Source organism: Oncorhynchus mykiss, unplaced genomic scaffold (genome assembly GCF_013265735.2).
Source record: "Oncorhynchus mykiss isolate Arlee unplaced genomic scaffold, USDA_OmykA_1.1 un_scaffold_706, whole genome shotgun sequence".
Classification (NCBI taxonomy): Eukaryota; Metazoa; Chordata; class Actinopteri; order Salmoniformes; family Salmonidae; genus Oncorhynchus; species Oncorhynchus mykiss.
This window is the reverse complement of record NW_023494153.1, coordinates 13,249-30,000: the sequence shown is the minus strand read 5'-3', so window position 1 is coordinate 30,000 and position 16,752 is coordinate 13,249. Positions and strand designations below refer to the sequence as shown.

Sequence of the window (16,752 nt, the reverse complement as noted above, 5' to 3'; positions counted from 1 at the left end):
AGTTGAAATTCCACAAGGCAGTGACAAAAAGCTTACAGCACCTGGTATTGCCAGGCTGTCTCCCATCCAAGTACTAACCAGGCCCGACCCTGCTTAGCTTCCGAGATCGGACGAGATCAGGCGTACTCAGGCCGGTGTTGCCGTAAGTGAGAAACTATCTCTTGGTGCACTATGTAAAGTCAAAGTGAGCCTGATTAACAGCTGTTGCATTTCCACCATTTAGATAAGCATCTTTGTGTCACTCAAAAAGTGGAAGAAATTGCATATACTGTAGCCATAATTTGTAGCACAGATTGTTGGATGAAATACAAACTAACCTTGCTTACTTATTTCAAAGCGAGGGCACATATTTCAGCCTTGTGGGAAAAAACGGACAAAGAGTTGAAATTCCACAAGGCAGTGACAAAAAGCTTACAGCACCTGGTATTCCCAGGCGGTCTCCCATCCAAGTACTAACCAGGCCCGACCCTGCTTAGCTTCCGAGATCGGACGAGATCAGGCGTACTCAGGCCGGTGTGGCCGTAAGCGAGACACTATCTCTTGGTGCACTATGTAAAGTCAAAGTGAGCCTGATTAACAGCTGTTGCATTTCCACCATTTAGATAAGCATCTTTGTGTCACTCAAAAAGTGGAAGAAATTGCATATACTGTAGCCATAATTTGTAGCACAGATTGTTGGATGAAATACAAACTAACCTTGCTTACTTATTTCAAAGCGAGGGCACATATTTCAGCCTTGTGGGAAAAAACGGACAAAGAGTTGAAATTCCACAAGGCAGTGACAAAAAGCTTACAGCACCTGGTATTCCCAGGCGGTCTCCCATCCAAGTACTAACCAGGCCCGACCCTGCTTAGCTTCCGAGATCGGACGAGATCAGGCGTACTCAGGCCGGTGTGGCCGTAAGCGAGAAACTATCTCTTGGTGCACTATGTAAAGTCAAAGTGAGCCTGATTAACAGCTGTTGCATTTCCACCATTTAGATAAGCATCTTTGTGTCACTCAAAAAGTGGAAGAAATTGCATATACTGTAGCCATAATTTGTAGCACAGATTGTTGGATGAAATACAAACTAACCTTGCTTACTTATTTCAAAGCGAGGGCACATATTTCAGCCTTGTGGGAAAAAACGGACAAAGAGTTGAAATTCCACAAGGCAGTGACAAAAAGCTTACAGCACCTGGTATTCCCAGGCGGTCTCCCATCCAAGTACTAACCAGGCCCGACCCTGCTTAGCTTCCGAGATCGGACGAGATCAGGCGTACTCAGGCCGGTGTGGCCGTAAGCGAAAGGCAATCTCAAAAAGTGGATGAAATTGCATATACTGTAGCCATAATTTGTAGCACAGATTGTTGGATGAAATACAAACTAACCTTGCTTACTTATTTCAAAGCGAGGGCAAATATTTCAGCCTTGTGGGAAAAAACGGACAAAGAGTTGAAATTCCACAAGGCAGTGACAAAAAGCTTACAGCACCTGGTATTCCCAGGCGGTCTCCCATCCAAGTACTAACCAGGACCGACCCTGCTTAGCTTCCGAGATCGGACGAGATCAGGCGTACTCAGGCCGGTGTGGCCGTAAGCGAGAAACTATCTCTTGGTGCACTATGTAAAGTCAAAGTGAGCCTGATTAACAGCTGTTGCATTTCCACCATTTAGATAAGCATCTTTGTGTCACTCAAAAAGTGGAAGAAATTGCATATACTGTAGCCATAATTTGTAGCACAGATTGTTGGATGAAATACAAACTAACCTTGCTTACTTATTTCAAAGCGAGGGCACATATTTCAGCCTTGTGGGAAAAAACGGACAAAGAGTTGAAATTCCACAAGGCAGTGACAAAAAGCTTACAGCACCTGGTATTCCCAGGCGGTCTCCCATCCAAGTACTAACCAGGCCCGACCCTGCTTAGCTTCCGAGATCGGACGAGATCAGGCGTACTCAGGCCGGTGTGGCCGTAAGCGAAAGGCAATCTCAAAAAGTGGATGAAATTGCATATACTGTAGCCATAATTTGTAGCACAGATTGTTGGATGAAATACAAACTAACCTTGCTTACTTATTTCAAAGCGAGGGCACATATTTCAGCCTTGTGGGAAAAAACGGACAAAGAGTTGAAATTCCACAAGGCAGTGACAAAAAGCTTACAGCACCTGGTATTCCCAGGCGGTCTCCCATCCAAGTACTAACCAGGCCCGACCCTGCTTAGCTTCCGAGATCGGACGAGATCAGGCGTACTCAGGCCGGTGTGGCCGTAAGCCAGAACCTATCTCTTGGTGCACCATGTAAAGTCAAAGTGAGCCTGATTAACAGCTGTTGCATTTCCACCATTTAGATAAGCATCTTTGTGTCACTCAAAAAGTGGAAGAAATTGCATATACTGTAGCCATAATTTGTAGCACAGATTGTTGGATGAAATACAAACTAACCTTGCTTACTTATTTCAAAGCGAGGGCACATATTTCAGCCTTGTGGGAAAAAACGGACAAAGAGTTGAAATTCCACAAGGCAGTGACAAAAAGCTTACAGCACCTGGTATTCCCAGGCGGTCTCCCATCCAAGTACTAACCAGGCCCGACCCAGCTTAGCTTCCGAGATCGGACGAGATCAGGCGTACTCAGGCCGGTGTGGCCGTAAGCGAAAGGCAATCTCAAAAAGTGGATGAAATTGCATATACTGTAGCCATAATTTGTAGCACAGATTGTTGGATGAAATACAAACTAACCTTGCTTACTTATTTCAAAGCGAGGGCACATATTTCAGCCTTGTGGGAAAAAACGGACAAAGAGTTGAAATTCCACAAGGCAGTGACAAAAAGCTTACAGCACCTGGTATTCCCAGGCGGTCTCCCATCCAAGTACTAACCAGGCCCGACCCTGCTTAGCTTCCGAGATCGGACGAGATCAGGCGTACTCAGGCCGGTGTGGCCGTAAGCTAAAGGCAATCTCAAAAAGTGGATGAAATTGCATATACTGTAGCCATAATTTGTAGCACAGATTGTTGGATGAAATACAAACTAACCTTGCTTACTTATTTCAAAGCGAGGGCACATATTTCAGCCTTGTGGGAAAAAACGGACAAAGAGTTGAAATTCCACAAGGCAGTGACAAAAAGCTTACAGCACCTGGTATTCCCAGGCGGTCTCCCATCCAAGTACTAACCAGGCCCGACCCAGCTTAGCTTCCGAGATCGGACGAGATCAGGAGTACTCAGGCCGGTGTGGCCGTAAGCGAAAGGCACCCTCAAAAAGTGGATGAAATTGCATATACTGTAGCCATAATTTGTAGCACAGATTGTTGGATGAAATACAAACTAACCTTGCTTACTTATTTCAAAGCGAGGGCACATATTTCAGCCTTGTGGGAAAAAACGGACAAAGAGTTGAAATTCCACAAGGCAATGACAAAAAGCTTACAGCACCTGGTATTGCCAGGCTGTCTCCCATCCAAGTACTAACCAGGCCCGACCCTGCTTAGCTTCCGAGATCGGACGAGATCAGGCGTACTCAGGCCGGTGTGGCCGTAAGCGAGAAACTATCTCTTGGTGCACTATGTAAAGTCAAAGTGAGCCTGATTAACAGCTGTTGCATTTCCACCATTTAGATAAGCATCTTTGTGTCACTCAAAAAGTGGAAGAAATTGCATATACTGTAGCCATAATTTGTAGCACAGATTGTTGGATGAAATACAAACTAACCTTGCTTACTTATTTCAAAGCGAGGGCACATATTTCAGCCTTGTGGGAAAAAACGGACAAAGAGTTGAAATTCCACAAGGCAGTGACAAAAAGCTTACAGCACCTGGTATTCCCAGGCGGTCTCCCATCCAAGTACTAACCAGGCCCGACCCTGCTTAGCTTCCGAGATCGGACGAGATCAGGAGTACCCAGGCCGGTGTGGCTGTAAGCGAAAGACACCCTCAAAAAGTGGATGAAATTGCATATACTGTAGCCATAATTTGTAGCACAGATTGTTGGATGAAATACAAACTAACCTTGCTTACTTATTTCAAAGCGAGGGCACATATTTCAGCCTTGTGGGAAAAAACGGACAAAGAGTTGAAATTCCACAAGGCAGTGACAAAAAGCTTACAGCACCTGGTATTGCCAGGCTGTCTCCCATCCAAGTACTAACCAGGCCCGACCCTGCTTAGCTTCCGAGATCGGACGAGATCAGGCGTACTCAGGCCGGTGTTGCCGTAAGTAAGAAACTATCTCTTGGTGCACTATGTAAAGTCAAAGTGAGCCTGATTAACAGCTGTTGCATTTCCACCATTTAGATAAGCATCTTTGTGTCACTCAAAAAGTGGAAGAAATTGCATATACTGTAGCCATAATTTGTAGCACAGATTGTTGGATGAAATACAAACTAACCTTGCTTACTTATTTCAAAGCGAGGGCACATATTTCAGCCTTGTGGGAAAAAACGGACAAAGAGTTGAAATTCCACAAGGCAGTGACAAAAAGCTTACAGCACCTGGTATTCCCATGCGGTCTCCCATCCAAGTACTAACCAGGCCCGACCCTGCTTAGCTTCCGAGATCGGACGAGATCAGGAGTACTCAGGCCGGTGTGGCCGTAAGCGAAAGGCACCCTCAAAAAGTGGATGAAATTGCATATACTGTAGCCATAATTTGTAGCACAGATTGTTGGATGAAATACAAACTAACCTTGCTTACTTATTTCAAAGCGAGGGCACATATTTCAGCCTTGTGGGAAAAAACGGACAAAGAGTTGAAATTCCACAAGGCAGTGACAAAAAGCTTACAGCACCTGGTATTCCCAGGCGGTCTCCCATCCAAGTACTAACCAGGCCCGACCCTGCTTAGCTTCCGAGATCGGACGAGATCAGGAGTACTCAGGCCGGTGTGGCCGTAAGCGAAAGGCACCCTCAAAAAGTGGATGAAATTGCATATACTGTAGCCATAATTTGTAGCACAGATTGTTGGATGAAATACAAACTAACCTTGCTTACTTATTTCAAAGCGAGGGCACATATTTCAGCCTTGTGGGAAAAAACGGACAAAGAGTTGAAATTCCACAAGGCAGTGACAAAAAGCTTACAGCACCTGGTATTGCCAGGCTGTCTCCCATCCAAGTACTAACCAGGCCCGACCCTGCTTAGCTTCCGAGATCGGACGAGATCAGGCGTACTCAGGCCGGTGTTGCCGTAAGTGAGAAACTATCTCTTGGTGCACTATGTAAAGTCAAAGTGAGCCTGATTAACAGCTGTTGCATTTCCACCATTTAGATAAGCATCTTTGTGTCACTCAAAAAGTGGAAGAAATTGCATATACTGTAGCCATAATTTGTAGCACAGATTGTTGGATGAAATACAAACTAACCTTGCTTACTTATTTCAAAGCGAGGGCACATATTTCAGCCTTGTGGGAAAAAACGGACAAAGAGTTGAAATTCCACAAGGCAGTGACAAAAAGCTTACAGCACCTGGTATTCCCAGGCGGTCTCCCATCCAAGTACTAACCAGGCCCGACCCTGCTTAGCTTCCGAGATCGGACGAGATCAGGAGTACCCAGGCCGGTGTGGCCGTAAGCGAAAGGCACCCTCAAAAAGTGGATGAAATTGCATATACTGTAGCCATAATTTGTAGCACAGATTGTTGGATGAAATACAAACTAACCTTGCTTACTTATTTCAAAGCGAGGGCACATATTTCAGCCTTGTGGGAAAAAACGGACAAAGAGTTGAAATTCCACAAGGCAGTGACAAAAAGCTTACAGCACCTGGTATTGCCAGGTTGTCTCCCATCCAAGTACTAACCAGGCCCGACCCTGCTTAGCTTCCGAGATCGGACGAGATCAGGCGTACTCAGGCCGGTGTGGCCGTAAGCGAGAAACTATCTCTTGGTGCACTATGTAAAGTCAAAGTGAGCCTGATTAACAGCTGTTGCATTTCCACCATTTAGATAAGCATCTTTGTGTCACTCAAAAAGTGGAAGAAATTGCATATACTGTAGCCATAATTTGTAGCACAGATTGTTGGATGAAATACAAACTAACCTTGCTTACTTATTTCAAAGCGAGGGCACATATTTCAGCCTTGTGGGAAAAAACGGACAAAGAGTTGAAATTCCACAAGGCAGTGACAAAAAGCTTACAGCACCTGGTATTCCCAGGCGGTCTCCCATCCAAGTACTAACCAGGCCCGACCCTGCTTAGCTTCCGAGATCGGACGAGATCAGGAGTACCCAGGCCGGTGTGGCTGTAAGCGAAAGGCACCCTCAAAAAGTGGATGAAATTGCATATACTGTAGCCATAATTTGTAGCACAGATTGTTGGATGAAATACAAACTAACCTTGCTTACTTATTTCAAAGCGAGGGCACATATTTCAGCCTTGTGGGAAAAAACGGACAAAGAGTTGAAATTCCACAAGGCAGTGACAAAAAGCTTACAGCACCTGGTATTGCCAGGCTGTCTCCCATCCAAGTACTAACCAGGCCCGACCCTGCTTAGCTTCCGAGATCGGACGAGATCAGGCGTACTCAGGCCGGTGTTGCCGTAAGTAAGAAACTATCTCTTGGTGCACTATGTAAAGTCAAAGTGAGCCTGATTAACAGCTGTTGCATTTCCACCATTTAGATAAGCATCTTTGTGTCACTCAAAAAGTGGAAGAAATTGCATATACTGTAGCCATAATTTGTAGCACAGATTGTTGGATGAAATACAAACTAACCTTGCTTACTTATTTCAAAGCGAGGGCACATATTTCAGCCTTGTGGGAAAAAACGGACAAAGAGTTGAAATTCCACAAGGCAGTGACAAAAAGCTTACAGCACCTGGTATTCCCATGCGGTCTCCCATCCAAGTACTAACCAGGCCCGACCCTGCTTAGCTTCCGAGATCGGACGAGATCAGGAGTACTCAGGCCGGTGTGGCCGTAAGCGAAAGGCACCCTCAAAAAGTGGATGAAATTGCATATACTGTAGCCATAATTTGTAGCACAGATTGTTGGATGAAATACAAACTAACCTTGCTTACTTATTTCAAAGCGAGGGCACATATTTCAGCCTTGTGGGAAAAAACGGACAAAGAGTTGAAATTCCACAAGGCAGTGACAAAAAGCTTACAGCACCTGGTATTCCCAGGCGGTCTCCCATCCAAGTACTAACCAGGCCCGACCCTGCTTAGCTTCCGAGATCGGACGAGATCAGGAGTACTCAGGCCGGTGTGGCCGTAAGCGAAAGGCACCCTCAAAAAGTGGATGAAATTGCATATACTGTAGCCATAATTTGTAGCACAGATTGTTGGATGAAATACAAACTAACCTTGCTTACTTATTTCAAAGCGAGGGCACATATTTCAGCCTTGTGGGAAAAAACGGACAAAGAGTTGAAATTCCACAAGGCAGTGACAAAAAGCTTACAGCACCTGGTATTGCCAGGCTGTCTCCCATCCAAGTACTAACCAGGCCCGACCCTGCTTAGCTTCCGAGATCGGACGAGATCAGGCGTACTCAGGCCGGTGTTGCCGTAAGTGAGAAACTATCTCTTGGTGCACTATGTAAAGTCAAAGTGAGCCTGATTAACAGCTGTTGCATTTCCACCATTTAGATAAGCATCTTTGTGTCACTCAAAAAGTGGAAGAAATTGCATATACTGTAGCCATAATTTGTAGCACAGATTGTTGGATGAAATACAAACTAACCTTGCTTACTTATTTCAAAGCGAGGGCACATATTTCAGCCTTGTGGGAAAAAACGGACAAAGAGTTGAAATTCCACAAGGCAGTGACAAAAAGCTTACAGCACCTGGTATTCCCAGGCGGTCTCCCATCCAAGTACTAACCAGGCCCGACCCTGCTTAGCTTCCGAGATCGGACGAGATCAGGCGTACTCAGGCCGGTGTGGCCGTAAGCGAGAAACTATCTCTTGGTGCACTATGTAAAGTCAAAGTGAGCCTGATTAACAGCTGTTGCATTTCCACCATTTAGATAAGCATCTTTGTGTCACTCAAAAAGTGGAAGAATTTGCATATACTGTAGCCATAATTTGTAGCACAGATTGTTGGATGAAATACAAACTAACCTTGCTTACTTATTTCAAAGCGAGGGCACATATTTCAGCCTTGTGGGAAAAAACGGACAAAGAGTTGAAATTCCACAAGGCAGTGACAAAAAGCTTACAGCACCTGGTATTCCCAGGCGGTCTCCCATCCAAGTACTAACCAGGCCCGACCCTGCTTAGCTTCCGAGATCGGACGAGATCAGGAGTACCCAGGCCGGTGTGGCTGTAAGCGAAAGACACCCTCAAAAAGTGGATGAAATTGCATATACTGTAGCCATAATTTGTAGCACAGATTGTTGGATGAAATACAAACTAACCTTGCTTACTTATTTCAAAGCGAGGGCACATATTTCAGCCTTGTGGGAAAAAACGGACAAAGAGTTGAAATTCCACAAGGCAGTGACAAAAAGCTTACAGCACCTGGTATTGCCAGGCTGTCTCCCATCCAAGTACTAACCAGGCCCGACCCTGCTTAGCTTCCGAGATCGGACGAGATCAGGCGTACTCAGGCCGGTGTTGCCGTAAGTAAGAAACTATCTCTTGGTGCACTATGTAAAGTCAAAGTGAGCCTGATTAACAGCTGTTGCATTTCCACCATTTAGATAAGCATCTTTGTGTCACTCAAAAAGTGGAAGAAATTGCATATACTGTAGCCATAATTTGTAGCACAGATTGTTGGATGAAATACAAACTAACCTTGCTTACTTATTTCAAAGCGAGGGCACATATTTCAGCCTTGTGGGAAAAAACGGACAAAGAGTTGAAATTCCACAAGGCAGTGACAAAAAGCTTACAGCACCTGGTATTCCCATGCGGTCTCCCATCCAAGTACTAACCAGGCCCGACCCTGCTTAGCTTCCGAGATCGGACGAGATCAGGAGTACTCAGGCCGGTGTGGCCGTAAGCGAAAGGCACCCTCAAAAAGTGGATGAAATTGCATATACTGTAGCCATAATTTGTAGCACAGATTGTTGGATGAAATACAAACTAACCTTGCTTACTTATTTCAAAGCGAGGGCACATATTTCAGCCTTGTGGGAAAAAACGGACAAAGAGTTGAAATTCCACAAGGCAGTGACAAAAAGCTTACAGCACCTGGTATTCCCAGGCGGTCTCCCATCCAAGTACTAACCAGGCCCGACCCTGCTTAGCTTCCGAGATCGGACGAGATCAGGAGTACTCAGGCCGGTGTGGCCGTAAGCGAAAGGCACCCTCAAAAAGTGGATGAAATTGCATATACTGTAGCCATAATTTGTAGCACAGATTGTTGGATGAAATACAAACTAACCTTGCTTACTTATTTCAAAGCGAGGGCACATATTTCAGCCTTGTGGGAAAAAACGGACAAAGAGTTGAAATTCCACAAGGCAGTGACAAAAAGCTTACAGCACCTGGTATTGCCAGGCTGTCTCCCATCCAAGTACTAACCAGGCCCGACCCTGCTTAGCTTCCGAGATCGGACGAGATCAGGCGTACTCAGGCCGGTGTTGCCGTAAGTGAGAAACTATCTCTTGGTGCACTATGTAAAGTCAAAGTGAGCCTGATTAACAGCTGTTGCATTTCCACCATTTAGATAAGCATCTTTGTGTCACTCAAAAAGTGGAAGAAATTGCATATACTGTAGCCATAATTTGTAGCACAGATTGTTGGATGAAATACAAACTAACCTTGCTTACTTATTTCAAAGCGAGGGCACATATTTCAGCCTTGTGGGAAAAAACGGACAAAGAGTTGAAATTCCACAAGGCAGTGACAAAAAGCTTACAGCACCTGGTATTCCCAGGCGGTCTCCCATCCAAGTACTAACCAGGCCCGACCCTGCTTAGCTTCCAAGATCGGACGAGATCAGGAGTACCCAGGCCGGTGTGGCCGTAAGCGAAAGGCACCCTCAAAAAGTGGATGAAATTGCATATACTGTAGCCATAATTTGTAGCACAGATTGTTGGATGAAATACAAACTAACCTTGCTTACTTATTTCAAAGCGAGGGCACATATTTCAGCCTTGTGGGAAAAAACGGACAAAGAGTTGAAATTCCACAAGGCAGTGACAAAAAGCTTACAGCACCTGGTATTGCCAGGCTGTCTCCCATCCAAGTACTAACCAGGCCCGACCCTGCTTAGCTTCCGAGATCGGACGAGATCAGGCGTACTCAGGCCGGTGTTGCCGTAAGTGAGAAACTATCTCTTGGTGCACTATGTAAAGTCAAAGTGAGCCTGATTAACAGCTGTTGCATTTCCACCATTTAGATAAGCATCTTTGTGTCACTCAAAAAGTGGAAGAAATTGCATATACTGTAGCCATAATTTGTAGCACAGATTGTTGGATGAAATACAAACTAACCTTGCTTACTTATTTCAAAGCGAGGGCACATATTTCAGCCTTGTGGGAAAAAACGGACAAAGAGTTGAAATTCCACAAGGCAGTGACAAAAAGCTTACAGCACCTGGTATTCCCAGGCGGTCTCCCATCCAAGTACTAACCAGGCCCGACCCTGCTTAGCTTCCGAGATCGGACGAGATCAGGAGTACCCAGGCCGGTGTGGCCGTAAGCGAAAGGCACCCTCAAAAAGTGGATGAAATTGCATATACTGTAGCCATAATTTGTAGCACAGATTGTTGGATGAAATACAAACTAACCTTGCTTACTTATTTCAAAGCGAGGGCACATATTTCAGCCTTGTGGGAAAAAACGGACAAAGAGTTGAAATTCCACAAGGCAGTGACAAAAAGCTTACAGCACCTGGTATTGCCAGGCTGTCTCCCATCCAAGTACTAACCAGGCCCGACCCTGCTTAGCTTCCGAGATCGGACGAGATCAGGCGTACTCAGGCCGGTGTTGCCGTAAGTGAGAAACTATCTCTTGGTGCACTATGTAAAGTCAAAGTGAGCCTGATTAACAGCTGTTGCATTTCCACCATTTAGATAAGCATCTTTGTGTCACTCAAAAAGTGGAAGAAATTGCATATACTGTAGCCATAATTTGTAGCACAGATTGTTGGATGAAATACAAACTAACCTTGCTTACTTATTTCAAAGCGAGGGCACATATTTCAGCCTTGTGGGAAAAAACGGACAAAGAGTTGAAATTCCACAAGGCAGTGACAAAAAGCTTACAGCACCTGGTAGTCCCAGGCGGTCTCCCATCCAAGTACTAACCAGGCCCGACCCTGCTTAGCTTCCGAGATCGGACGAGATCAGGCGTACTCAGGCCGGTGTGGCCGTAAGCGAGAAACTATCTCTTGGTGCACTATGTAAAGTCAAAGTGAGCCTGATTAACAGCTGTTGCATTTCCACCATTTAGATAAGCATCTTTGTGTCACTCAAAAAGTGGAAGAAATTGCATATACTGTAGCCATAATTTGTAGCACAGATTGTTGGATGAAATACAAACTAACCTTGCTTACTTATTTCAAAGCGAGGGCACATATTTCAGCCTTGTGGGAAAAAACGGACAAAGAGTTGAAATTCCACAAGGCAGTGACAAAAAGCTTACAGCACCTGGTATTCCCAGGCGGTCTCCCATCCAAGTACTAACCAGGCCCGACCCTGCTTAGCTTCCGAGATCGGACGAGATCAGGCGTACTCAGGCCGGTGTGGCCGTAAGCGAGAAACTATCTCTTGGTGCACTATGTAAAGTCAAAGTGAGCCTGATTAACAGCTGTTGCATTTCCACCATTTAGATAAGCATCTTTGTGTCACTCAAAAAGTGGAAGAAATTGCATATACTGTAGCCATAATTTGTAGCACAGATTGTTGGATGAAATACAAACTAACCTTGCTTACTTATTTCAAAGCGAGGGCACATATTTCAGCCTTGTGGGAAAAAACGGACAAAGAGTTGAAATTCCACAAGGCAGTGACAAAAAGCTTACAGCACCTGGTATTCCCAGGCTGTCTCCCATCCAAGTACTAACCAGGCCCGACCCTGCTTAGCTTCCGAGATCGGACGAGATCAGGAGTACCCAGGCCGGTGTGGCTGTAAGCGAAAGACACCCTCAAAAAGTGGATGAAATTGCATATACTGTAGCCATAATTTGTAGCACAGATTGTTGGATGAAATACAAACTAACCTTGCTTACTTATTTCAAAGCGAGGGCACATATTTCAGCCTTGTGGGAAAAAACGGACAAAGAGTTGAAATTCCACAAGGCAGTGACAAAAAGCTTACAGCACCTGGTATTCCCAGGCGGTCTCCCATCCAAGTACTAACCAGGCCCGACCCTGCTTAGCTTCCGAGATCGGACGAGATCAGGCGTACTCAGGCCGGTGTGGCCGTAAGCGAGAAACTATCTCTTGGTGCACTATGTAAAGTCAAAGTGAGCCTGATTAACAGCTGTTGCATTTCCACCATTTAGATAAGCATCTTTGTGTCACTCAAAAAGTGGAAGAAATTGCATATACTGTAGCCATAATTTGTAGCACAGATTGTTGGATGAAATACAAACTAACCTTGCTTACTTATTTCAAAGCGAGGGCACATATTTCAGCCTTGTGGGAAAAAACGGACAAAGAGTTGAAATTCCACAAGGCAGTGACAAAAAGCTTACAGCACCTGGTATTCCCAGGCTGTCTCCCATCCAAGTACTAACCAGGCCCGACCCTGCTTAGCTTCCGAGATCGGACGAGATCAGGAGTACCCAGGCCGGTGTGGCTGTAAGCGAAAGACACCCTCAAAAAGTGGATGAAATTGCATATACTGTAGCCATAATTTGTAGCACAGATTGTTGGATGAAATACAAACTAACCTTGCTTACTTATTTCAAAGCGAGGGCACATATTTCAGCCTTGTGGGAAAAAACGGACAAAGAGTTGAAATTCCACAAGGCAGTGACAAAAAGCTTACAGCACCTGGTATTCCCAGGCGGTCTCCCATCCAAGTACTAACCAGGCCCGACCCTGCTTAGCTTCCGAGATCGGACGAGATCAGGCGTACTCAGGCCGGTGTGGCCGTAAGCGAGAAACTATCTCTTGGTGCACTATGTAAAGTCAAAGTGAGCCTGATTAACAGCTGTTGCATTTCCACCATTTAGATAAGCATCTTTGTGTCACTCAAAAAGTGGAAGAATTTGCATATACTGTAGCCATAATTTGTAGCACAGATTGTTGGATGAAATACAAACTAACCTTGCTTACTTATTTCAAAGCGAGGGCACATATTTCAGCCTTGTGGGAAAAAACGGACAAAGAGTTGAAATTCCACAAGGCAGTGACAAAAAGCTTACAGCACCTGGTATTCCCAGGCGGTCTCCCATCCAAGTACTAACCAGGCCCGACCCTGCTTAGCTTCCGAGATCGGACGAGATCAGGAGTACCCAGGCCGGTGTGGCTGTAAGCGAAAGACACCCTCAAAAAGTGGATGAAATTGCATATACTGTAGCCATAATTTGTAGCACAGATTGTTGGATGAAATACAAACTAACCTTGCTTACTTATTTCAAAGCGAGGGCACATATTTCAGCCTTGTGGGAAAAAACGGACAAAGAGTTGAAATTCCACAAGGCAGTGACAAAAAGCTTACAGCACCTGGTATTGCCAGGCTGTCTCCCATCCAAGTACTAACCAGGCCCGACCCTGCTTAGCTTCCGAGATCGGACGAGATCAGGCGTACTCAGGCCGGTGTTGCCGTAAGTAAGAAACTATCTCTTGGTGCACTATGTAAAGTCAAAGTGAGCCTGATTAACAGCTGTTGCATTTCCACCATTTAGATAAGCATCTTTGTGTCACTCAAAAAGTGGAAGAAATTGCATATACTGTAGCCATAATTTGTAGCACAGATTGTTGGATGAAATACAAACTAACCTTGCTTACTTATTTCAAAGCGAGGGCACATATTTCAGCCTTGTGGGAAAAAACGGACAAAGAGTTGAAATTCCACAAGGCAGTGACAAAAAGCTTACAGCACCTGGTATTCCCATGCGGTCTCCCATCCAAGTACTAACCAGGCCCGACCCTGCTTAGCTTCCGAGATCGGACGAGATCAGGAGTACTCAGGCCGGTGTGGCCGTAAGCGAAAGGCACCCTCAAAAAGTGGATGAAATTGCATATACTGTAGCCATAATTTGTAGCACAGATTGTTGGATGAAATACAAACTAACCTTGCTTACTTATTTCAAAGCGAGGGCACATATTTCAGCCTTGTGGGAAAAAACGGACAAAGAGTTGAAATTCCACAAGGCAGTGACAAAAAGCTTACAGCACCTGGTATTCCCAGGCGGTCTCCCATCCAAGTACTAACCAGGCCCGACCCTGCTTAGCTTCCGAGATCGGACGAGATCAGGAGTACTCAGGCCGGTGTGGCCGTAAGCGAAAGGCACCCTCAAAAAGTGGATGAAATTGCATATACTGTAGCCATAATTTGTAGCACAGATTGTTGGATGAAATACAAACTAACCTTGCTTACTTATTTCAAAGCGAGGGCACATATTTCAGCCTTGTGGGAAAAAACGGACAAAGAGTTGAAATTCCACAAGGCAGTGACAAAAAGCTTACAGCACCTGGTATTGCCAGGCTGTCTCCCATCCAAGTACTAACCAGGCCCGACCCTGCTTAGCTTCCGAGATCGGACGAGATCAGGCGTACTCAGGCCGGTGTTGCCGTAAGTGAGAAACTATCTCTTGGTGCACTATGTAAAGTCAAAGTGAGCCTGATTAACAGCTGTTGCATTTCCACCATTTAGATAAGCATCTTTGTGTCACTCAAAAAGTGGAAGAAATTGCATATACTGTAGCCATAATTTGTAGCACAGATTGTTGGATGAAATACAAACTAACCTTGCTTACTTATTTCAAAGCGAGGGCACATATTTCAGCCTTGTGGGAAAAAACGGACAAAGAGTTGAAATTCCACAAGGCAGTGACAAAAAGCTTACAGCACCTGGTATTCCCAGGCGGTCTCCCATCCAAGTACTAACCAGGCCCGACCCTGCTTAGCTTCCGAGATCGGACGAGATCAGGAGTACCCAGGCCGGTGTGGCCGTAAGCGAAAGGCACCCTCAAAAAGTGGATGAAATTGCATATACTGTAGCCATAATTTGTAGCACAGATTGTTGGATGAAATACAAACTAACCTTGCTTACTTATTTCAAAGCGAGGGCACATATTTCAGCCTTGTGGGAAAAAACGGACAAAGAGTTGAAATTCCACAAGGCAGTGACAAAAAGCTTACAGCACCTGGTATTGCCAGGCTGTCTCCCATCCAAGTACTAACCAGGCCCGACCCTGCTTAGCTTCCGAGATCGGACGAGATCAGGCGTACTCAGGCCGGTGTTGCCGTAAGTGAGAAACTATCTCTTGGTGCACTATGTAAAGTCAAAGTGAGCCTGATTAACAGCTGTTGCATTTCCACCATTTAGATAAGCATCTTTGTGTCACTCAAAAAGTGGAAGAAATTGCATATACTGTAGCCATAATTTGTAGCACAGATTGTTGGATGAAATACAAACTAACCTTGCTTACTTATTTCAAAGCGAGGGCACATATTTCAGCCTTGTGGGAAAAAACGGACAAAGAGTTGAAATTCCACAAGGCAGTGACAAAAAGCTTACAGCACCTGGTATTCCCAGGCGGTCTCCCATCCAAGTACTAACCAGGCCCGACCCTGCTTAGCTTCCGAGATCGGACGAGATCAGGAGTACCCAGGCCGGTGTGGCCGTAAGCGAAAGGCACCCTCAAAAAGTGGATGAAATTGCATATACTGTAGCCATAATTTGTAGCACAGATTGTTGGATGAAATACAAACTAACCTTGCTTACTTATTTCAAAGCGAGGGCACATATTTCAGCCTTGTGGGAAAAAACGGACAAAGAGTTGAAATTCCACAAGGCAGTGACAAAAAGCTTACAGCACCTGGTATTGCCAGGCTGTCTCCCATCCAAGTACTAACCAGGCCCGACCCTGCTTAGCTTCCGAGATCGGACGAGATCAGGCGTACTCAGGCCGGTGTTGCCGTAAGTGAGAAACTATCTCTTGGTGCACTATGTAAAGTCAAAGTGAGCCTGATTAACAGCTGTTGCATTTCCACCATTTAGATAAGCATCTTTGTGTCACTCAAAAAGTGGAAGAAATTGCATATACTGTAGCCATAATTTGTAGCACAGATTGTTGGATGAAATACAAACTAACCTTGCTTACTTATTTCAAAGCGAGGGCACATATTTCAGCCTTGTGGGAAAAAACGGACAAAGAGTTGAAATTCCACAAGGCAGTGACAAAAAGCTTACAGCACCTGGTAGTCCCAGGCGGTCTCCCATCCAAGTACTAACCAGGCCCGACCCTGCTTAGCTTCCGAGATCGGACGAGATCAGGCGTACTCAGGCCGGTGTGGCCGTAAGCGAGAAACTATCTCTTGGTGCACTATGTAAAGTCAAAGTGAGCCTGATTAACAGCTGTTGCATTTCCACCATTTAGATAAGCATCTTTGTGTCACTCAAAAAGTGGAAGAAATTGCATATACTGTAGCCATAATTTGTAGCACAGATTGTTGGATGAAATACAAACTAACCTTGCTTACTTATTTCAAAGCGAGGGCACATATTTCAGCCTTGTGGGAAAAAACGGACAAAGAGTTGAAATTCCACAAGGCAGTGACAAAAAGCTTACAGCACCTGGTATTCCCATGCGGTCTCCCATCCAAGTACTAACCAGGCCCGACCCTGCTTAGCTTCCGAGATCGGACGAGATCAGGAGTACTCAGGCCGGTGTGGCCGTAAGCGAAAGGCACCCTCAAAAAGTGGATG

At 45.2% G+C, this 16,752-nt stretch overlaps 35 non-coding genes and 15 pseudogenes across 35 annotated transcripts; all 50 read right to left on the bottom strand.

The window, feature by feature from the left end:
• Window positions 1-29: 29 nt before the first annotated feature.
• Window positions 30-148, bottom strand: LOC118961848 (annotated as a pseudogene).
• A 260-nt stretch (window positions 149-408) lies between these two features.
• LOC118961872 lies at window positions 409-527 on the bottom strand. The gene has a single exon (XR_005049336.1). It is a non-coding gene; the product is annotated as a 5S ribosomal RNA (ribosomal RNA).
• Window positions 528-787: 260 nt separating this feature from the next.
• Window positions 788-906, bottom strand: LOC118961861. The gene has a single exon (XR_005049335.1). It is a non-coding gene; the product is annotated as a 5S ribosomal RNA (ribosomal RNA).
• Window positions 907-1,166: 260 nt separating this feature from the next.
• Window positions 1,167-1,285, bottom strand: LOC118961849. The gene has a single exon (XR_005049333.1). It is a non-coding gene; the product is annotated as a 5S ribosomal RNA (ribosomal RNA).
• A 177-nt stretch (window positions 1,286-1,462) lies between these two features.
• On the bottom strand, window positions 1,463-1,581 carry LOC118961804. The gene has a single exon (XR_005049319.1). It is a non-coding gene; the product is annotated as a 5S ribosomal RNA (ribosomal RNA).
• Window positions 1,582-1,841: 260 nt separating this feature from the next.
• LOC118961838 lies at window positions 1,842-1,960 on the bottom strand. The gene has a single exon (XR_005049332.1). It is a non-coding gene; the product is annotated as a 5S ribosomal RNA (ribosomal RNA).
• Window positions 1,961-2,137: 177 nt separating this feature from the next.
• LOC118961827 lies at window positions 2,138-2,256 on the bottom strand. The gene has a single exon (XR_005049331.1). It is a non-coding gene; the product is annotated as a 5S ribosomal RNA (ribosomal RNA).
• Window positions 2,257-2,516: 260 nt separating this feature from the next.
• Window positions 2,517-2,635, bottom strand: LOC118961789. Its single transcript, XR_005049304.1, has one exon. It is a non-coding gene; the product is annotated as a 5S ribosomal RNA (ribosomal RNA).
• Window positions 2,636-2,812: 177 nt separating this feature from the next.
• Window positions 2,813-2,931, bottom strand: LOC118961816. Its single transcript, XR_005049330.1, has one exon. It is a non-coding gene; the product is annotated as a 5S ribosomal RNA (ribosomal RNA).
• Window positions 2,932-3,108: 177 nt separating this feature from the next.
• On the bottom strand, window positions 3,109-3,227 carry LOC118961790. Its single transcript, XR_005049305.1, has one exon. It is a non-coding gene; the product is annotated as a 5S ribosomal RNA (ribosomal RNA).
• Window positions 3,228-3,404: 177 nt separating this feature from the next.
• On the bottom strand, window positions 3,405-3,523 carry LOC118961817 (annotated as a pseudogene).
• A 260-nt stretch (window positions 3,524-3,783) lies between these two features.
• Window positions 3,784-3,902, bottom strand: LOC118961769. Its single transcript, XR_005049284.1, has one exon. It is a non-coding gene; the product is annotated as a 5S ribosomal RNA (ribosomal RNA).
• Window positions 3,903-4,079: 177 nt separating this feature from the next.
• LOC118961847 lies at window positions 4,080-4,198 on the bottom strand (annotated as a pseudogene).
• A 260-nt stretch (window positions 4,199-4,458) lies between these two features.
• Window positions 4,459-4,577, bottom strand: LOC118961780. Its single transcript, XR_005049295.1, has one exon. It is a non-coding gene; the product is annotated as a 5S ribosomal RNA (ribosomal RNA).
• A 177-nt stretch (window positions 4,578-4,754) lies between these two features.
• LOC118961891 lies at window positions 4,755-4,873 on the bottom strand. The gene has a single exon (XR_005049352.1). It is a non-coding gene; the product is annotated as a 5S ribosomal RNA (ribosomal RNA).
• A 177-nt stretch (window positions 4,874-5,050) lies between these two features.
• On the bottom strand, window positions 5,051-5,169 carry LOC118961846 (annotated as a pseudogene).
• Window positions 5,170-5,429: 260 nt separating this feature from the next.
• Window positions 5,430-5,548, bottom strand: LOC118961758. The gene has a single exon (XR_005049273.1). It is a non-coding gene; the product is annotated as a 5S ribosomal RNA (ribosomal RNA).
• Window positions 5,549-5,725: 177 nt separating this feature from the next.
• On the bottom strand, window positions 5,726-5,844 carry LOC118961815 (annotated as a pseudogene).
• Window positions 5,845-6,104: 260 nt separating this feature from the next.
• Window positions 6,105-6,223, bottom strand: LOC118961768. The gene has a single exon (XR_005049283.1). It is a non-coding gene; the product is annotated as a 5S ribosomal RNA (ribosomal RNA).
• Window positions 6,224-6,400: 177 nt separating this feature from the next.
• On the bottom strand, window positions 6,401-6,519 carry LOC118961845 (annotated as a pseudogene).
• A 260-nt stretch (window positions 6,520-6,779) lies between these two features.
• Window positions 6,780-6,898, bottom strand: LOC118961779. The gene has a single exon (XR_005049294.1). It is a non-coding gene; the product is annotated as a 5S ribosomal RNA (ribosomal RNA).
• Window positions 6,899-7,075: 177 nt separating this feature from the next.
• On the bottom strand, window positions 7,076-7,194 carry LOC118961890. The gene has a single exon (XR_005049351.1). It is a non-coding gene; the product is annotated as a 5S ribosomal RNA (ribosomal RNA).
• Window positions 7,195-7,371: 177 nt separating this feature from the next.
• On the bottom strand, window positions 7,372-7,490 carry LOC118961844 (annotated as a pseudogene).
• Window positions 7,491-7,750: 260 nt separating this feature from the next.
• Window positions 7,751-7,869, bottom strand: LOC118961805. The gene has a single exon (XR_005049320.1). It is a non-coding gene; the product is annotated as a 5S ribosomal RNA (ribosomal RNA).
• A 260-nt stretch (window positions 7,870-8,129) lies between these two features.
• Window positions 8,130-8,248, bottom strand: LOC118961767. The gene has a single exon (XR_005049282.1). It is a non-coding gene; the product is annotated as a 5S ribosomal RNA (ribosomal RNA).
• A 177-nt stretch (window positions 8,249-8,425) lies between these two features.
• LOC118961843 lies at window positions 8,426-8,544 on the bottom strand (annotated as a pseudogene).
• A 260-nt stretch (window positions 8,545-8,804) lies between these two features.
• LOC118961778 lies at window positions 8,805-8,923 on the bottom strand. Its single transcript, XR_005049293.1, has one exon. It is a non-coding gene; the product is annotated as a 5S ribosomal RNA (ribosomal RNA).
• Window positions 8,924-9,100: 177 nt separating this feature from the next.
• On the bottom strand, window positions 9,101-9,219 carry LOC118961889. The gene has a single exon (XR_005049350.1). It is a non-coding gene; the product is annotated as a 5S ribosomal RNA (ribosomal RNA).
• A 177-nt stretch (window positions 9,220-9,396) lies between these two features.
• Window positions 9,397-9,515, bottom strand: LOC118961842 (annotated as a pseudogene).
• A 260-nt stretch (window positions 9,516-9,775) lies between these two features.
• LOC118961803 lies at window positions 9,776-9,894 on the bottom strand. Its single transcript, XR_005049318.1, has one exon. It is a non-coding gene; the product is annotated as a 5S ribosomal RNA (ribosomal RNA).
• Window positions 9,895-10,071: 177 nt separating this feature from the next.
• On the bottom strand, window positions 10,072-10,190 carry LOC118961841 (annotated as a pseudogene).
• Window positions 10,191-10,450: 260 nt separating this feature from the next.
• On the bottom strand, window positions 10,451-10,569 carry LOC118961757. The gene has a single exon (XR_005049272.1). It is a non-coding gene; the product is annotated as a 5S ribosomal RNA (ribosomal RNA).
• A 177-nt stretch (window positions 10,570-10,746) lies between these two features.
• On the bottom strand, window positions 10,747-10,865 carry LOC118961840 (annotated as a pseudogene).
• Window positions 10,866-11,125: 260 nt separating this feature from the next.
• Window positions 11,126-11,244, bottom strand: LOC118961811. Its single transcript, XR_005049326.1, has one exon. It is a non-coding gene; the product is annotated as a 5S ribosomal RNA (ribosomal RNA).
• A 260-nt stretch (window positions 11,245-11,504) lies between these two features.
• On the bottom strand, window positions 11,505-11,623 carry LOC118961794. Its single transcript, XR_005049309.1, has one exon. It is a non-coding gene; the product is annotated as a 5S ribosomal RNA (ribosomal RNA).
• A 260-nt stretch (window positions 11,624-11,883) lies between these two features.
• LOC118961813 lies at window positions 11,884-12,002 on the bottom strand. The gene has a single exon (XR_005049328.1). It is a non-coding gene; the product is annotated as a 5S ribosomal RNA (ribosomal RNA).
• A 177-nt stretch (window positions 12,003-12,179) lies between these two features.
• LOC118961783 lies at window positions 12,180-12,298 on the bottom strand. Its single transcript, XR_005049298.1, has one exon. It is a non-coding gene; the product is annotated as a 5S ribosomal RNA (ribosomal RNA).
• Window positions 12,299-12,558: 260 nt separating this feature from the next.
• LOC118961812 lies at window positions 12,559-12,677 on the bottom strand. Its single transcript, XR_005049327.1, has one exon. It is a non-coding gene; the product is annotated as a 5S ribosomal RNA (ribosomal RNA).
• A 177-nt stretch (window positions 12,678-12,854) lies between these two features.
• LOC118961772 lies at window positions 12,855-12,973 on the bottom strand. The gene has a single exon (XR_005049287.1). It is a non-coding gene; the product is annotated as a 5S ribosomal RNA (ribosomal RNA).
• A 260-nt stretch (window positions 12,974-13,233) lies between these two features.
• LOC118961766 lies at window positions 13,234-13,352 on the bottom strand. The gene has a single exon (XR_005049281.1). It is a non-coding gene; the product is annotated as a 5S ribosomal RNA (ribosomal RNA).
• Window positions 13,353-13,529: 177 nt separating this feature from the next.
• Window positions 13,530-13,648, bottom strand: LOC118961839 (annotated as a pseudogene).
• A 260-nt stretch (window positions 13,649-13,908) lies between these two features.
• LOC118961777 lies at window positions 13,909-14,027 on the bottom strand. Its single transcript, XR_005049292.1, has one exon. It is a non-coding gene; the product is annotated as a 5S ribosomal RNA (ribosomal RNA).
• Window positions 14,028-14,204: 177 nt separating this feature from the next.
• On the bottom strand, window positions 14,205-14,323 carry LOC118961888. The gene has a single exon (XR_005049349.1). It is a non-coding gene; the product is annotated as a 5S ribosomal RNA (ribosomal RNA).
• A 177-nt stretch (window positions 14,324-14,500) lies between these two features.
• On the bottom strand, window positions 14,501-14,619 carry LOC118961837 (annotated as a pseudogene).
• A 260-nt stretch (window positions 14,620-14,879) lies between these two features.
• On the bottom strand, window positions 14,880-14,998 carry LOC118961756. The gene has a single exon (XR_005049271.1). It is a non-coding gene; the product is annotated as a 5S ribosomal RNA (ribosomal RNA).
• A 177-nt stretch (window positions 14,999-15,175) lies between these two features.
• Window positions 15,176-15,294, bottom strand: LOC118961836 (annotated as a pseudogene).
• Window positions 15,295-15,554: 260 nt separating this feature from the next.
• Window positions 15,555-15,673, bottom strand: LOC118961755. Its single transcript, XR_005049270.1, has one exon. It is a non-coding gene; the product is annotated as a 5S ribosomal RNA (ribosomal RNA).
• A 177-nt stretch (window positions 15,674-15,850) lies between these two features.
• Window positions 15,851-15,969, bottom strand: LOC118961835 (annotated as a pseudogene).
• Window positions 15,970-16,229: 260 nt separating this feature from the next.
• On the bottom strand, window positions 16,230-16,348 carry LOC118961810. The gene has a single exon (XR_005049325.1). It is a non-coding gene; the product is annotated as a 5S ribosomal RNA (ribosomal RNA).
• Window positions 16,349-16,608: 260 nt separating this feature from the next.
• On the bottom strand, window positions 16,609-16,727 carry LOC118961776. The gene has a single exon (XR_005049291.1). It is a non-coding gene; the product is annotated as a 5S ribosomal RNA (ribosomal RNA).
• Between the last annotated feature and the right edge of the window lie 25 nt (window positions 16,728-16,752).